This window comes from Triturus cristatus, chromosome 2_1 (genome assembly GCF_964204655.1).
Source record: "Triturus cristatus chromosome 2_1, aTriCri1.1, whole genome shotgun sequence".
Taxonomy (NCBI): Eukaryota; Metazoa; Chordata; class Amphibia; order Caudata; family Salamandridae; genus Triturus; species Triturus cristatus.
In genome coordinates this window covers 572,400,282-572,416,197 of record NC_140581.1, presented here as the reverse complement: position 1 = coordinate 572,416,197, position 15,916 = coordinate 572,400,282, and positions in this window count along the sequence as shown.

The following is a 15,916-nucleotide window of genomic DNA, read 5'->3' as shown; positions in this document are numbered from 1 at the left end:
TGACGGGTGGTTGTTCCAGTCCCTGGTCTTCACTCTTTTGGCCCCCTTCCCTTGGTCCCTCTCCGGTCCCCTCTACTTCGGTCAAAACCCTTGGTATTAAACTCAACTCTCACCTTACCCTTCACTCCCAGGTTAGTTTTGTGGTTTCTTCCTCTTTTCTGTCTCTTCGCACCATCCGCAGGGTCTCTCGATTTTTCACCTTTGAGGCCTTGAAGTTGATCGTCCTTGCGATGGTCATCTCCCGCCTGGATTATGGCAACGCCCTATATGCAGGTATACCTGCATATAGTCTCAGGCGGTTGCAGATGATCCAAAACCAGGCGGCTCGGCTGGTCTTTAACCTTCCTAAACCCTCACATGTCACCCCCCTTCTGAAACTTTTACATTGGCTTCCGGTTCGGGAACGTATCCAATTCAAGCTTGCATCTATCACTTACCAGGCTCGATTGGGTACGGCCCCTGCATTCATTTCTTCGGAGATTATCCCCTACTCGCCAACTAGGGAGCTCCGATCTTCTTCCCAATCCCTCCTGATAGTTCCCCGGTTTCGCCGGAAAAAGTGGGGGGGCTCAAAATTTGCGACCCTTGCCCCAACCCTTTGGAACTCATTGCCCCTTGATCTCAGATCCCTAACCCCATATTCCCAGTTTCGAAAGAAACTTAAAGCCTACTTCTTCAGCAAAATTTTCATTTAATCCTCTGTTACCCGACCTCCCTTCCTTGCCTATTGAGGAGATCTGCCAGTTACAGCGCCATGAAACCGCTGGTGTAAGAGCGCTATATAAGAATTTTTAAACTCAAACTCAAACTCAAACTCTGTGCACTTTAAAGCCCCTGTTTGAAGTCTCCTCCACTTCAAAGGCACCACTGGGTATACAAACTGGACTTTTGACCCAACCAAATCAGTATTCTGGTCCTGTGGATACTCTGCCAGGAAGAATGACTGACTGTCACTCTGCTGGAAAGCTCCTCTGCTGGAGTCCTACTTTGCTGTGCTGACCTGGTACCCTCTTGCCTTGGAGTGAGAAGGACTCGACCTGCAACTCCCAAAACCAGAACCTGAGTGACTCCAAGGCCTTGCTGACTTGCCTCCTGATTGAAGTCTCAAGGACATAAAAGACTTCCAACTCACCTTGCTATAGCCATCTGAGTCTTTCCCTGTCAAGTGGTGCCAATCCAGTCCTGGACCCTTAGAAGTGGGTATGAAAGGCTGCTCTAGCTAAAATCCATGCATCATGCTCGGAACTGGTGCATCTCCATCAATGCCGACTCATCGCCACTGCTGCATGGATCATGGACATTGCACTGCCGACAGCACAAACATCTCCACCTTTGTGCAGTTTGGAGCCAAAACATCGCCTACATCCTAAAAATTGACGTCAATGCATTGCCTCCTTTGCTCCTCACAACTCATCTGCAACGCTGACACCACCAGGAACCAAAGTACTTTTTCAGGCTGGTCGCTGGAACTGACCCATGCTCCATCTTGGTCAGCCTGAACTTTTGGATTTTACCCGGTCTAGTGCAACCTGCTACGCCCCGGTTGGCGCTTTATGCTTTTAAGTAATACATTTCAATGGATTCTTTATAAATTCATAACTCCAGGTATACTTATTGGATCCTTGTCATTTTGGTCTTCTTCTGTTAATTACGCTAAGCTATATTTCTGGTGTGGTATTTTCACTGTTTTGCTGTTTCAAGTGTTGCATAAATACTTTCCATATTGCCTCTTTGCCAAGCTACCAGATGATGAGAACAGGTTAAATGATGGTGTGTATCTGGCTTACTTTGACTCGGATTGGGGTTCCTTGGTGGACAAGGTGCATACCTCGGCCAACCTTACACCCAATTTCTAACACTGAAAAATAATTTGCGTGTGCTTGCGTATTACTTCTGTTCATTTCATTTGTCATTCCTATACAGCTAAGGCTATTCTCTCATCACAGTCTTTAACTGTAAAATTGATGTCTTCGTCAGATGACAGGGCAAGTTTGCTTCTAGGTACCTCTTTTTGAAACCTATAACATGTTGATGTTACATGTAAACATCTAAAATGAATCTTCATTAAGCTAAAAGTCCCTGTAATTGCACTTCATTAAGTCTGGGCAAAACTATGTGAAAAGCCCAAAAATTACACACAATTGTGTGTTATTACGTGAAATGACGGTCTGACATTTTGTCTGTGTTTTTTAGCACAAAAAGTATCCTCTGGGTCATTTGGGACACAGGGACACATTTCGTGCTCAAAGACAAATATCATGTATGAAACAAACAGCAGACACTCACGTTCACTTCGTTTATGTTGTTCCTGTGGTCCTGTAAAGGGATTATTCTGAGAATAAAATCTCAATTACATGATGTCATGAAATAGCGTAACCTCAGACATTTTGTGCTATAATCATAAAAGAAAATGCAGGAAATTACATTAAATTACGCGGGCATATATCAAAATTCTCTATATTTCTGTTGTGCGTTCAGTTGTAGTTTTCCATAGTGATATTCCTTGAATGAACTGAATGAACGAATTGCTATAAGGGAGAAGTACCATTTCCTGCATATTAAAGATTATATAGTTTAATAAAAGACCATATGGGGCAACATCACGATAAGCCTCTACACAGTTACAGTTCAAATACTTAGGCATAAAATTGCACACAAATTACCTTCGGTCCTTCAGTCCACCCCCCGACGCCCCCCCCCCCCATGTTAAATGGTAGCGGCAATTTCAGTCGATAACCTTTCAAGTATTTGCCCGGCGGTAATCGCCTCTCATACCACTCGATAATTTACCAATGAAAGAGGCAGGCGCCGGAGACTGGAAGGCAGGAAACAAAGTTTTATTCCGTCGGAGCAGAACACATCAGATCAGACAGCAAGGTATCGTCACGAGGTGCTCTAACTGCATCTCTGAGACCTGGTCTCTTATACACCGGTTTATTGCTTTATTACACATAGTACATTCTTGAGATTCTCTTGATGTATGAGAGAACATCCCCTGAAGCCCCGGCTCAGATCCGATCCCACACATAGCTACAGTAGAAGTTCCCACCCTACCCGCAGTAGGAGATGGCTATCGCGCAGCAGGGAATTCCGCCAATTCCCGGGGGTGTGTGCGACCGGCCGGGTCTCAGGGGGTAGGGGCTTTGATCCACTGTAATCCCTTTGATGTGGGGTGTTTCCCTTACAGTAGGGGCAATAAACTGCATCCGCAGGGCTAGGTGATGGCCTGGGACCAGTTCGGACAATGGGGCGCAGAGGAAGGGGGTTATCAAAGGAGCGGCATGACCATGTATGGGATGTCGGTCGGATGTGGTTCCGTAGCAGGGTCGCGCAGAAGGAGAGGGTTTATGGCCCGTGTATGAGAGAGCGGGGGCAGCCGGCGCGCGGGGGATGCTTGCAGCGCCAGGGGAAAGCGCTGGCGCTCGAGAATGAGCGGGGAGAGAGAGTGGGGTGCCTAAAATGGCGGCCGTGCATTCGCTGTGCGTGGCGCTGGGGAGAGGCAAGATGGCGCAGATAATGTTCAGTTTGCAAGCTAAATTTCCACAGTCCTCCCTTTTAACATATCTCGCCAGCTTGCCTAGTTCGGATCTATCCCCATAATACTCCGAACTTCCACCTCATACAGAGCTTTCATTCGCTCTGTTTCAAAGTCCAAAGTCTTAGGGCAGATGCAGTTCATAAAAAGCGAACATAAAGGTGGCAGACACTGAATCCCCAAGCAACATCCACATAGTATCACAATTAGTATGAGGATAAATGAAAACAGCCTCCATCCCCAACTTTTAATAGTGTCCCAAAACCAACTCCCCAGTGACCATTCTTCTTGCTCTTGATGGACCTCTGTGGACAGTCTGTGGAGGTGTTCAATTGCTTTGTAGACTGAGGGTGAGTTATCCGGTACGTAGGTACAACAGCTGGACCCAATGATGCGGCATGCTCCTCCACGATCAGCCAGAACCACATCTAGAACGAGGCGGTTCTGAAGAGCCACCAGGTGGACGGCCTGAAGCTCAGCGGTGTTGTTGGTGAGGGCGCCAGCTGTAATGTTCATCGCCGTCTCGACTGCCTGGGTTAAGTGGCGGATGGCACGGCTGTTTGCCATTGGACCCCAGAGTGGAACAAGGCCTTTCACTGCGTCCATGAACTGTGCTCCGGCGGAGTCGGCTTGCACAATGTCTTTGGCCCGCTTCTGTCGGTGATGGTTTGCTGGAGCCACATATGTCGGAGGAAGGACAAAGGCGATGTAGCAGGTGCCTCCCCAACCTTTCGGAAGCCAGGTGTAGGCCTTAGTACCACAGACGAAGTACATATTCGGGGAGGCAACAAAGGAGGGTGGGTCAACTGAGTCCAATGTTTGGGTGATGAGGCAGGAGCTGTGGCCCACCAGCTGCGTCCCCAGGCCTTCGAGGCACACAAATCCAGTGATGTTGATGACGGACAGGGCCACTGTTAGGGTGGCGGCCGTCCGTTTCCGGAGGTAAGAGAAGGTGGGTCTGGCTGGGTTGTTGAACACTTGCATTTCAACTCGTTCTTTGGCAGGGATGTCCATGTGAAAGGAAGTGTTCGATCTCAGAGGGCAGAAGAGGGCAGAAGTTCTTCCAGTTTTGTTCAGCCAGAACCCATGGTAGAAGTGTGACATGGTTCTGCCGGAAGTGGCATTGTCCTTGTAGCTTTCTTGCAGGAGGATTAGCCAGGCGAGGCAGGAACCATGGACAGAAAAAGGTGAAGGGATGAAAGGGATAGAGTGTCCAGTGGCATGTGGCAGCAATCCACAGATCCAGCAATTGGTGGCGTTGGCAGCAAGATTGTGTTGGTGGAGCAACTGCACAAAAGAGTTATTCCAGAACTCCTTACGCCTTTCTCGGAGTTGGGGTGAAAGTGAGATCAGATGGTGTTCTTTCGTGGTGGTAGGTTGAACGGTGGTCAGCAATATCTTATGAGCGGGTGTGCCCTCCTCCATGATCCAGAAGGTGACCACGAGGAGAAGGCAAAAGAGAAGGGTAATGAAAAGTGCGATAGTCTTGAAGCTGTGCATTCGGTCAGTCTTTGGGTTTTTGTAGTGGATCTTCGGACGTCCGGTTGCTTCCATCATCTTCAAGAGACTCGGTAGCGGGCAGAACCACAGACTTCGCTTAGTTTCTCTCCCGGTGGCCTTTGAGGTGACTAGGCTACCGCTCTGAGATTTCCACTTAGCCTGTGGTCTGCTTAGCCGAAGTTCTCTCCTTTCGTCGCAAGTTATACCCTTCCTTGGATGGCACGGTGGGATCAGGATATCTTACTAACTCGAGTGTCTCTGTATCTGGGCAGCGGCTCAGGGATGGTCGGTCTTTGTCCAGAAGTTCTTCTTGGGCGGTGATATTGTCCGTGGTTGTCAGGGTCGGTGATACCTTCTTGCAGTGGTGTGCATGCAGCCAATTGCGTTTCCCCTCCACTCGAAGAGCTGTTCGGGTGGTGATCAGGACTTGCAGGGGGCCCGTCCACCGGGGCTCCAGACTCTTGGTGCGCTGGAAGTTACGCACTAAGACGAAGTCACCGGGTTGGATGTCGTGTCCGGGGCCCCTGGAAACATCGGGAATGGCGTGCAGCACCTGCTGATGGATAACAGACAACGTTTTAGTTAGGTTATACAAATAGTCAGACATGAAGACGTCCGGGACGTCGTGGATGGATGTTGGTTTTGGGGCAGTCCAAAGGTTCATGGGCCGCCCAAAGACAACCTCGTAGGGGGTTAAGTGGTGTTTGGTGGGGGTGGAACGCATTGATAGCAATGCTAGTGGGAGAGCGTCTGGCCATCTTAGTCCCGTGGTGGCGACTATTTTTGCTATCTTAAGCTTCAATGTGGCATTGTGTCGCTCAACCAGGCCTGCAGATTGGGGATGGAAGACAGCATGGAATTTCTGTTTTACACCCAACCCTTTTAAGATGAGTTGGATAACTTCGGCTACGAAGTGGGGGCCGTTGTCGCTCCACAAAATTCGACAAAGGCCGTATCGGGGGAAGAATTCCTTCAGTAGTACTTTTGCAGTAGTCATAGCGGTGTTGTGGTGGGTTGGATAGGCTTCCACCCACTTGCTGAAGGCACACACAACGACAAGTACGTACTTCAGACCTTGGCACCTTTCTAACTGGACATAGTCCATTTGTAGGACTTCAAAAGGGTGATTGGGGACCCCGAACCCTCCCCGGGGTACAGCAGTTCCTTTCCCAGGGTTGTGTTGGAGGCATACTAGGCATTGTTGGACCAGACGTTTGGCTGAGTCTGGGATCTTGTCGTTGTGCCAGACTTTGGAGACAAGTTCGATCATGGGGGCAGACCCTATGTGTGCGGGGGAGTGTGCCATGGTCAGCATGGGGATCAAGTATGAGTCTGGTAGCAACCATTTGTTCGAGTCTTTAGTCCGCCAGCAACCATCATCGTCCTTCAATCCCTCCCGTGCCCATTCAGTTAACTCGTGTGGTGTACTGGCTAATTGGATGTCCCTAATCGTTTCCCCAGCATCCTTCCATTTCTCAGCTTGTGACCTGGTCACGTACATACGGGTCGTGGACCTATTCTCGGCTGTGGTTCGGGCAGTAATGTCAGCTAGTGCATTTCCCTGTCCTATAATGTCTGTCACTTTCTTGTGTGCTTGGCATTTGATCACAGCCAGCCGTGTGGGGAGGAGGACCGCTTCGGTCAGGGCAGAGACTAGATCTCCATGCAGGATGGGTGTGCCATGAGAAGTCAAGAATCCCCTCTCTTTCCATAAGAGCCCAAAGTGGTGAACTACCCCAAAGGCGTACTGACTGTCTGTGTAGATGTTTGCGGTTGTCCCTGCTGCCAGGATGCAGGCTCGTGTGAGAGCAATTAGTTCCGCCACCTGTGCGGATCGCTGTGTGATGCGGGCTGTCTCAACAACTGTTCGGGCTGTGGTGACTGCATAGGCAGCTGAGGTGGTGCCATCGGGGAGCTTGATGCATGAGCCATCCACCCACAGTTCTCCGTCAGGGTCCGGGAAGGCAGTATCTCGGAGGTCGACCCTACTCTTGGTCTGTTCGTCGGTGAGGGTCACACAGTCGTGTATAGGGGACGCATTGGGATCAGTGTCAGGGAGAGGTAGTAGGGTAGCTGGATTCAGAGTGGTGCATCGTTTCAATGTGATGTGGGGGGCAAGCAGAGTCAGTTCGTAACCGGTCAGTCGTGCGCTAGTCAGGTGTTGAGTCTTGGTCTGGTTCAGGAGGGTGTCAACCGCATGGGGTACCAATACTGTGAGGGGGTTTGAGAGTACGATCCCCTCGCTTTGCCGGATAGAGATAGCCGCGGCGGCTACTGCTCGAAGGCATGCGGGCAAAGCTCTGGCTACAGGGTCAAGAGTGGCAGAGAAGTAGGCACAAGGGCGTTGTTTAGGGCCTATGGACTGGGTTAGGACAGACAACGCACATCCCTCCCTTTCGTGGGTGTAGAGGGAGAAAGGTTTAGTGTAGTCTGGGGTTCCTAGGACTGGGGCCGAACAGAGGGCGTCTCGTAATTCTTTGAAGGAGGATTGACATTCGGGTGTCCAGGGGAGGGGGAAGGGGACATCTTTAGCCAGCAGGGAAAGCAGAGGTTTTACGATAAGACTGAAGTTTGGCAACCATTGTCGACAAAAGGAGGTGAGGCCTACTAGGGACCGCACTTGCTTCTGAGTTTTGGGAACAGGGGTTTCTAGGATGGTCTGAATTCGGTCAGGGGTAAGTTTCCTCCCGTCTTTGGATAGTAGGTGGCCTAGATACGTTACTTGGGGCTGGCAGAATTGCAATTTCTTTCTGGAGACCTTGTGACCGTTCTCCGCAAGGAAGCGGAGGAGGTGAATGGTGGCTGTGACGGCAAGTGGAGTGGTGTCGGCCGCCAAAAGAATGTCATCGACGTACTGTATCAACACCACTCCATCGGGTAGTTGGACTGCATCTAGCTGTCTCTTGAGGGCTTGGCTATAAATGCTGGGACTCTCAGTGTAGCCTTGGGGTGCCCTACAGAATCTGTATGAACGGGCTTTTAGGGTGAAGCCGAAGAGGTAACGGCTGTCTGGGTGGATGGGGATGGAGAAGAATGCGTTTTTGAGATCAATAACAGTAAAGGTGGTGGCAGTGGATGGAATCAGGGTGAGGATGGTGGTGATGTCTGAGACCACGGGGTACTGGGGTATGACTACTTTGTTAACCTCTCGCAAATCAACAATGAAACGGTAGGCTTTCTCATCTCCCTCGCCTTGCTTCTTTACAATGGGTAGGATAGAGCTGTTGCAAACATTACTGACTACTTCTTCTACCACTCCTGCCTCGACTAGGGACTCAATGATTTCCACCAATGCCTTCTCGCCTTCGGGTGATATCCGATACTGTGGAAGCTTTGGGAGCACTGCGTCCGGTCGGACGGTTATGTGTACTGGGTCAATCACCATGCGCCCTACATCTGAGTCGGTTTTGGCCCATAGATGTGAAGGTAATGTATCGAGTAGGGACATGTCAGCATCGGTTATAGAGAGCATACGCCGTGTGTGACAGGGTCTGGACAGATCTGGGTTATCGTGTAGGATGACTCGAACTCCGTCTGGGGAGCATCTGATGGTAGCTCGAAAATGTTTTAGCAAATCAAGTCCCATAATAGCATCGGGGGTGTTGGAGGAGAGCAGAAAGGTCGTGTCAGTGGTGTTATCTTCTAAGTCAAAGGAGATTGGTGCTGATAAGGGGTTAGTGGAGGGCGTTCCATCGAAGCCTATTGAGGTTAAATGTGAGCCAGACAAGGGTGCCCTAGGGATCAGTCGTTTGGATAACGCACTACGTGTCGCCCCAGTGTCTACCAGGAATGGAGATTTTGTGCCCAAGACCTTAGCAGTGACGTAAGGACCTTGCTGGTCAACATGGAGTTCGACTGGATCCCTCCCTTGCCCCTGGCGGTCCTATGCGAAGTCATGGGTGCTTTCGTAGTCGGACTGCTGACACTGGTTTTGTCGGGGGCGATCAAAGGTGTTTGGTCTGCCTGGCCTGACGTTGATTGCGTCGTTCGTGTGCCCTCGTCCCTGTCCTCTATTTCTGGGGTCATATGCTGTGTCTCTGGGATCCCTATTTTTGTTCAGTTCCAGAAGGACCGGGCACTGGGATTTCCAGTGTCCGAACCCTCTACAGAACGCACATTGGTTCCCATCTAAGTCTCTCCGTCCGTTGTAGGGTGCAGGTGTATGGTCTCTCGGGGGTAGTTTTCTAGGGGCGGTTGGTTGGTAATTCTCTTTCGGGGGTTCCCTTCCTATGGTCACCCCTTGCAACTGTGCTATCATTACCCTCTCCTTCAGTTCCTTTTTCTTCTTCTCTGACGCCCTATCGTTCTCGTTTTTCTGGTTTTCGTAGTATTGGGCCATCTGGAGAATTGCTGCGGGTTTGGAGGCTGCCCAACTACTCTCGCTGGTCTGTAGTTTCTGGGAAACTTCTTGTGACAGACCCTTCACGTAATTCTGGACAAAGAGGTGATGTCCGGTTGCGGTGGTCATGTCTTGGCCACTGTAATCGGAAAACACAGTCTCGAATCGGGAGAAGTATTCAGACACATCCTCCTGGGGTTTCTGGCGGCAAGCCGTCACTATCGACCAGTCTACCTTTCTTTCTGGGATTAGAGTCTTCAGCTTTAGTACAATCTTGTCTGGGAGCTCTAATATGGCTTTCGGGGGTTTCTGTCCTGGTTCTCGCTGCTTATCTATGGTATCGAGTTGTACCCAGGTATATCCGAACGGTTCAGCGTGTTCAACTTTCCGGATTTGTTTCCACACATCAGCCGGCAGACATAGCCCAAAGAACAAGTCGATATCTGCTAAAGTCATAATCGTAGAACCTAAGGCTGTACCCAGTTCAGTGTAGAAGGCAGTCGGGTTCTTTCTCAAGTCGGGTAGAGTTTTTCTAAAGGTCAAAATATCTTGCCGGTCCCACGGCTGGTAGACCCAGTTATATACAACCCTTCCCTTCGCATCTTGGTGGTTGATGTCGTCATGTGTTCCCTGACCTCGTGGGGGGACCCAGTAGGGGGCAGCTTCTTTGATGGGCATCATGGCATCAGCCCTTCCTTCCTGGGGCTTAGTCGCTATGGGGGTTTCTGCTTTCGTGGTCTGCCTATGTTCTTTAAGGTGTCGGTAGACCTCGAGTGTACGAGTGAAGAGGTTCGTCACGTCGCCCTCTCTTTCTTCTCCGATGTCTACCTTCCTATATAGGGCCGCTAAGCCTTCGGGACCTTTATCGTGGTATCTATCCTCATATGCATTCAGGGCGTGATAACAGAGCCGTACGACAAAGTGTCGTCTGCGGCTGTCGGCATACGAGTTATACACGTCTGTTATATACTCCTCACTTTCTTTTCGCTCCACCAGTGTCCCTACTATCTTATCAATTCCTGCTCGTTCATCCTTCGTTAATCGATTCATTCTGGTGGAATCTTTCTTTCCCATCTCATGGTCATCTAGCGTTATTGCCGACGTTGTGTTCCGCACAAGAGGCTCGGCCGGCGCGGAGGCCGTGAGGACCGAGGCCCCTGTACTGCTTTCGCTCGTGTTCGGGGGTTGTGGGTGTTGCACTACTGACTGGGAGGGTGCATATGGAGGGGGCATGTAAATGATCGGGGGACCTAACAGTAATTCGTCATTCGTTCGCTGCTTGGAGGACAACTCAGGGTAGAGCAAAGAAGGGGTCCTAACAGCGTACTGGTCTGATGTTTCGGGCTCCTGTCTTAGTTTAGCTTCCCTTCTCTCCTTTATTTCTTCTTCTAACTTTCTAGCGGCAAGGTGAGCTGCCTTTCGTAATTCCTTTTCTGCTTTTACTTCTTCCCTCTTTTTCCGTTGCGCTGCTTCTTTGCGCCACATGCCAATACTGTCAAGCATAGTAGGCGTTGTCTTATTGCTACGCAGAGCTATTTCTAGCACTTCTATCTTATGGTCGTCGAAGGATCCCATCAGTGGCCACTGACTCTCGGGGTCCTTCTTTGTATATTTATGCCATAGCTTGGTATAAGCTACGGCGACTAGTCCATATTTAGTGAACATGTCCTTATTAGGGGTGCCTTCCAGTGGAGCCGGATGGTTCACCTCTAATAAGCGGTCCGGGCAGAACCAACTACCAATCAGTGGGGAGAAGATAGGCATGACGGGTTTCAACGGGGACAAAAGTCAGCACTACCTATCTTTTCACTGCTTGCAAAGACTAGACAGAATATCTCTATTCTTCGTTATTTGTAAGCAGAGAATACCTCCAAAGAACCAATATCGAACAACTAGTGTTCGGACAATCAATCAATCAATCAATGGGGAGATAAAGATAGGCATGACGGGTTTCAACGGGGACAAAAGTCAGCATTACCTACCCTTCACTATTTGCAAAGACTAGACAGAATATTTCTATTCTACGTTATTTGCAAACAGAGAATATCTCAAAGAGCACTATTCTTCAAAACAATCAATGTTCGGACAATCAATCAGTGGGGAGATAAAGATAGGCACGACAGGTTTCAACGGGGACAAAAGTCTGCGTTACCTACCCTTCACTATCTGCAAAGGGAGAGAGAGAGAGTATTTCTACTCCTCCCCGTTTGTAGACAGCGAATATCTCAAAGAGAACAATCAATAAGCACAATCAATGAGCAATACTAGTATTCCAAAGCTTCAGACAATCAATCAATTATTTCGCAATTTGTCGTGTATCACGACCTTACCCGGACCGCGTGGACAGTTTCTCGTCTTCCGCCTCCAGCGCCCGATCGTCCTCTACTCTCCGTATTTGCCGCGGCACTCCTGATGGTTCCCAGTCAGGACCGTAGATCACTCGAGAGAGGTCTGCTCGGAACCAGTGAAGTTCGGATGATCGGCTGCCAGACGAGGGTCTATTGGGCAGGAGCTCTCCCGATCGTTGCAGTCGTTCACTCTGTCGTCGGGACCTCTCCCACTGGATCCACGTGTCGCTGATGGGCCCCACGTTTGGGACGCCAATTGTTAAATGGTAGCGGCAATTTCAGTCGATAACCTTTCAAGTATTTGCCCGGCGGTAATCGCCTCTCATACCACTCGATAATTTACCAATGAAAGAGGCAGGCGCCGGAGACTGGAAGGCAGGAAACAAAGTTTTATTCCGTCGGAGCAGAACACATCAGATCAGACAGCAAGGTATCGTCACGAGGTGCTCTAACTGCATCTCTGAGACCTGGTCTCTTATACACCGGTTTATTGCTTTATTACACATAGTACATTCTTGAGATTCTCTTGATGTATGAGAGAACATCACCTGAAGCCCCGGCTCAGATCCGATCCCACACATAGCTACAGTAGAAGTTCCCACCCTACCCGCAGTAGGAGATGGCTATCGCGCAGCAGGGAATTCCGCCAATTCCCGGGGGTGTGTGCGACCGGCCGGGTCTCAGGGGGTAGGGGCTTTGATCCACTGTAATCCCTTTGATGTGGGGTGTTTCCCTTACAGTAGGGGCAATAAACTGCATCCGCAGGGCTAGGTGATGGCCTGGGACCAGTTTGGACAATGGGGCGCAGAGGAAGGGGGTTATCAAAGGAGCGGCATGACCATGTATGGGATGTCGGTCGGATGTGGTTCCGTAGCAGGGTCGCGCAGAAGGAGAGGGTTTATGGCCCGTGTATGAGAGAGCAGGGGCGGCCGGCGCGCGGGGGATGCTTGCAGCGCCAGGGGAAAGCGCTGGCGATCGAGAATGAGCGGGGAGAGAGAGTGGGGTGCCTAAAATGGCGGCCGTGCATTCGCTGTGCGTGGCGCTGGGGAGAGGCAAGATGGCGCAGATAATGTTCAGTTTGCAAGCTAAATTTCCACACCCAACCCCCCAGCACTGACATCCCCACCAGAAATACTTCTACACCTCATTCACTTTATGGTGCACCAAAAGACCAAACACACAGATGATCTTCCACGGGAAACTGAGACAAGGTCAGACCACCATAGGAAAAGAAAATAAATGTTGAGATGTACAAAAATTAATCCAGGTAGTTCATGCACGTGAAAGGAAGACAATTAATAAAATCCTGTGTTTACAGGTGAATGGATGAAATTGGTCAAGCCAATTCCCACGGCTTCCAGGACTTGAGTCAACATACAGGAAAGGTAAGCTGTGAAATACCTACCAGAATGGCACCATCATCCATAAAAGACGGATGTATGATGTTACAACGCATGCTTTTACAACGCATGCTGTTACAACAAAATTTTTACAACGCAAATGCAGTGACAACGCAAGTCTTTACAACGCAAGTCTGTACATCGACTTGCACTAGATGGCGTGCTAACATTAAAAAAGTGTAATTTAACATTCTAACTCCAGTCCACGTAACAGTAGGGAAGGTGTTTAGATAGTAAACTACACTATTTTTAATGTTAGCACGCCATCTAGTGCAAGTCGATGTAAAGACTTGCGTTGTAATGGCATGCGTTGTCAATGCATTTGCGTTGTAACAGTTTCGTTGTAATGGCAGTGCGTTGTAAAAGTTGCGTTGTAAAGGTTGTTCCCCATAAAAGACTCACTTGCCCAGAAATGAAAGACAGAACTATATTCACAAGAGGTGAAACTACAGTGCAAATGTCCATACATTGTTCCAGCTTAGTTTTAATATGCCTCCAGGTGTCAAGGATGAACTGCACATTCATAAGGTGCATTGTTGATACCAGCTTTGAGCTAATGTCAAATAAATAAATTGACTTTTAAATGTAAATGTACCTTTATTTTATTTTTGATTTTTTATTGAATATTTCATAATAGCAAGCAGAATATTCACATACTTAATCAATGAGTATGTACATACCAGTAGAACAACAGTATTGCATAGATTTACATAACCCCATCCATAAATATAGCATTTTTCCAAAAGCCATTAACTATTACTAAGACATAAGGTAATTGCTAAACTTGTACATTTCAGCCATATCTCAAGTATGTAAACACAGTGCCCAGTGGTCTCTTCCAGTGAGTCAATATCCCAGATTTACAAAGTGAGGGATACCAATTTGCATCTATTCGACAATAGGGAGTATATGACCGGAAGGGGGAGCGTAATCAGGCTTCAGGGCCAGTCTGTGAAGGATATTCGAGGAGATACAATTAAAGTGGGTCCCAGATGTCTCGGGGTCAGGACGACAGTGGGAGTAATTCTGCATATGTGCAAGTTTGGTCCTGCCAGAGTGTCATATCTCCAATCCAGTCTTTGAATTTAGGAGCCCGGCCCTGGCCCGGCCCCACCTGCAGGCCACCTGTCGCCTGGCAAGTAGGAAGGTGAATTAAACAAATTTGCGGTGAGCCACAGGTATCTCTGCCGTACAACCGAGTAGTGCAGTGAGCGAGGATAAGGGAATGTGTAGTGAGGTCATCTCTTCTAGCGCAGTAAATACCTGCTGCCAATAAGTGAGAATTGAGTGGTATCCCCAAGCAAGATGAAGAAAGTCGGCTGCCTCCTCCTTGCATCGGTCACAACAGTTTGTGTCACGCAGTTTATGTTTGTGTAATTTAACCGGAGTGTAGTAGAGGCGGTGTAAGAATTTGTAGTGAGTGATGTGCAGACGGCTACTGGAAGAGACTTTTTCAGTTTGTTTGCAGCAGTACAACCATTGTTGGTCAGTGATCTCGTGCCCGAGGTCCGCCTCCCATTTATTTCTGGAAGCGCAGGGGGAAGTAAACCCTTTCTGTATATACGCTATGATAGAGTGTAGAGACCAAGTGGGACGCGGTCTTGAGGCATATCATATGATGCAGTGGAGCAACAGTCGGGGGCTTCTGAGGGTATGAGGGAGTGTATTCTCTAACACCTTGTCTCAGGCGGATGTACATAAACATGTCCATCGAAGAGGGTGGTGTGTCCCTAAATAACTGTTCATGGTGCAGAACTTGCCATTAAGAAAGGGGTCTCCCCAGAAATGAATGTTATATTTGGTTTGGGTTTTCTGGAAAACTCCTTCATGTAAAACCGGCATCTTTGGGTGATATGTGAGCTGAAGCAGCGGGGAATAGAGGATGTGGGCCTGAAGGCTGTGCCTGATTCAATGCCAAGCTGTGATCGTACAGTCTACTGAAGTCAGGCATGTCGAGCGAGTTGGAGGTGTGGACAATATCACTCCGTCCAGCGAAATGGGCTCCGACAACCAGTGTTCGGCAGCAACATGGGGTGTATATCGAGGAGGGTGAAACCAATACTGAACATAATGTGCTTGGGCACAAATGTAATACAGCTCCAATTTAGGAACATCGAATTCCCCCCTGGAAGTATGGCCGCACAAGGGTAGCACATTGTAAGTGTAGTTGTTTACCACCCCAAACCAAGTGGATGAGCTCCGAGCGGAGCTGGGTGAAGAAATGTCTGCTCGGGTCATAGGGGATATTTAAAAACAGGTAGAGGTGCTTGGGGAGGATGACCATTTTGATGAGTGAAACCCGGCCAGCCATAGTGAGGGGGAGAGAAATTCAGCAAGTAATGTTGCTAGTGATACGGCCAATGTGCAGCCAAAGTTAAGTCTCATCAATTCATCACGGTCAGTGGTAATGTGTATCCCCAAGTATTTCACCTCAGAATCGCACCATTCTATGGGGTAGTCAGTGGGGAAACGGCACACTGAAGTTGTGAGTGGAAACAGCTGAGATTTGGCCCAGTTAATATGGACACCGGAAAGCCCTCCAAAGCGGACAACTTTGCGGGGTAGAGGGTTGAGATTTTGTTGAGGGTTTTCGACATAGAGGGTGACATCGTCAGCATACAAGGATATGAGGATAGGGCGGAGGAAGCATCAAAGGGCTTTTTCTTGATGATGCTGTCGAATTTTGGCCGCAAGCAGCTCTATGGCCAGGGCAAATAGAAGGGGAGATAGAGGGCAACCTTGCCGGGTGCCATGGGTGAGTTGGAAGGAAGGGGAGGTATGCCCATTAATTAGA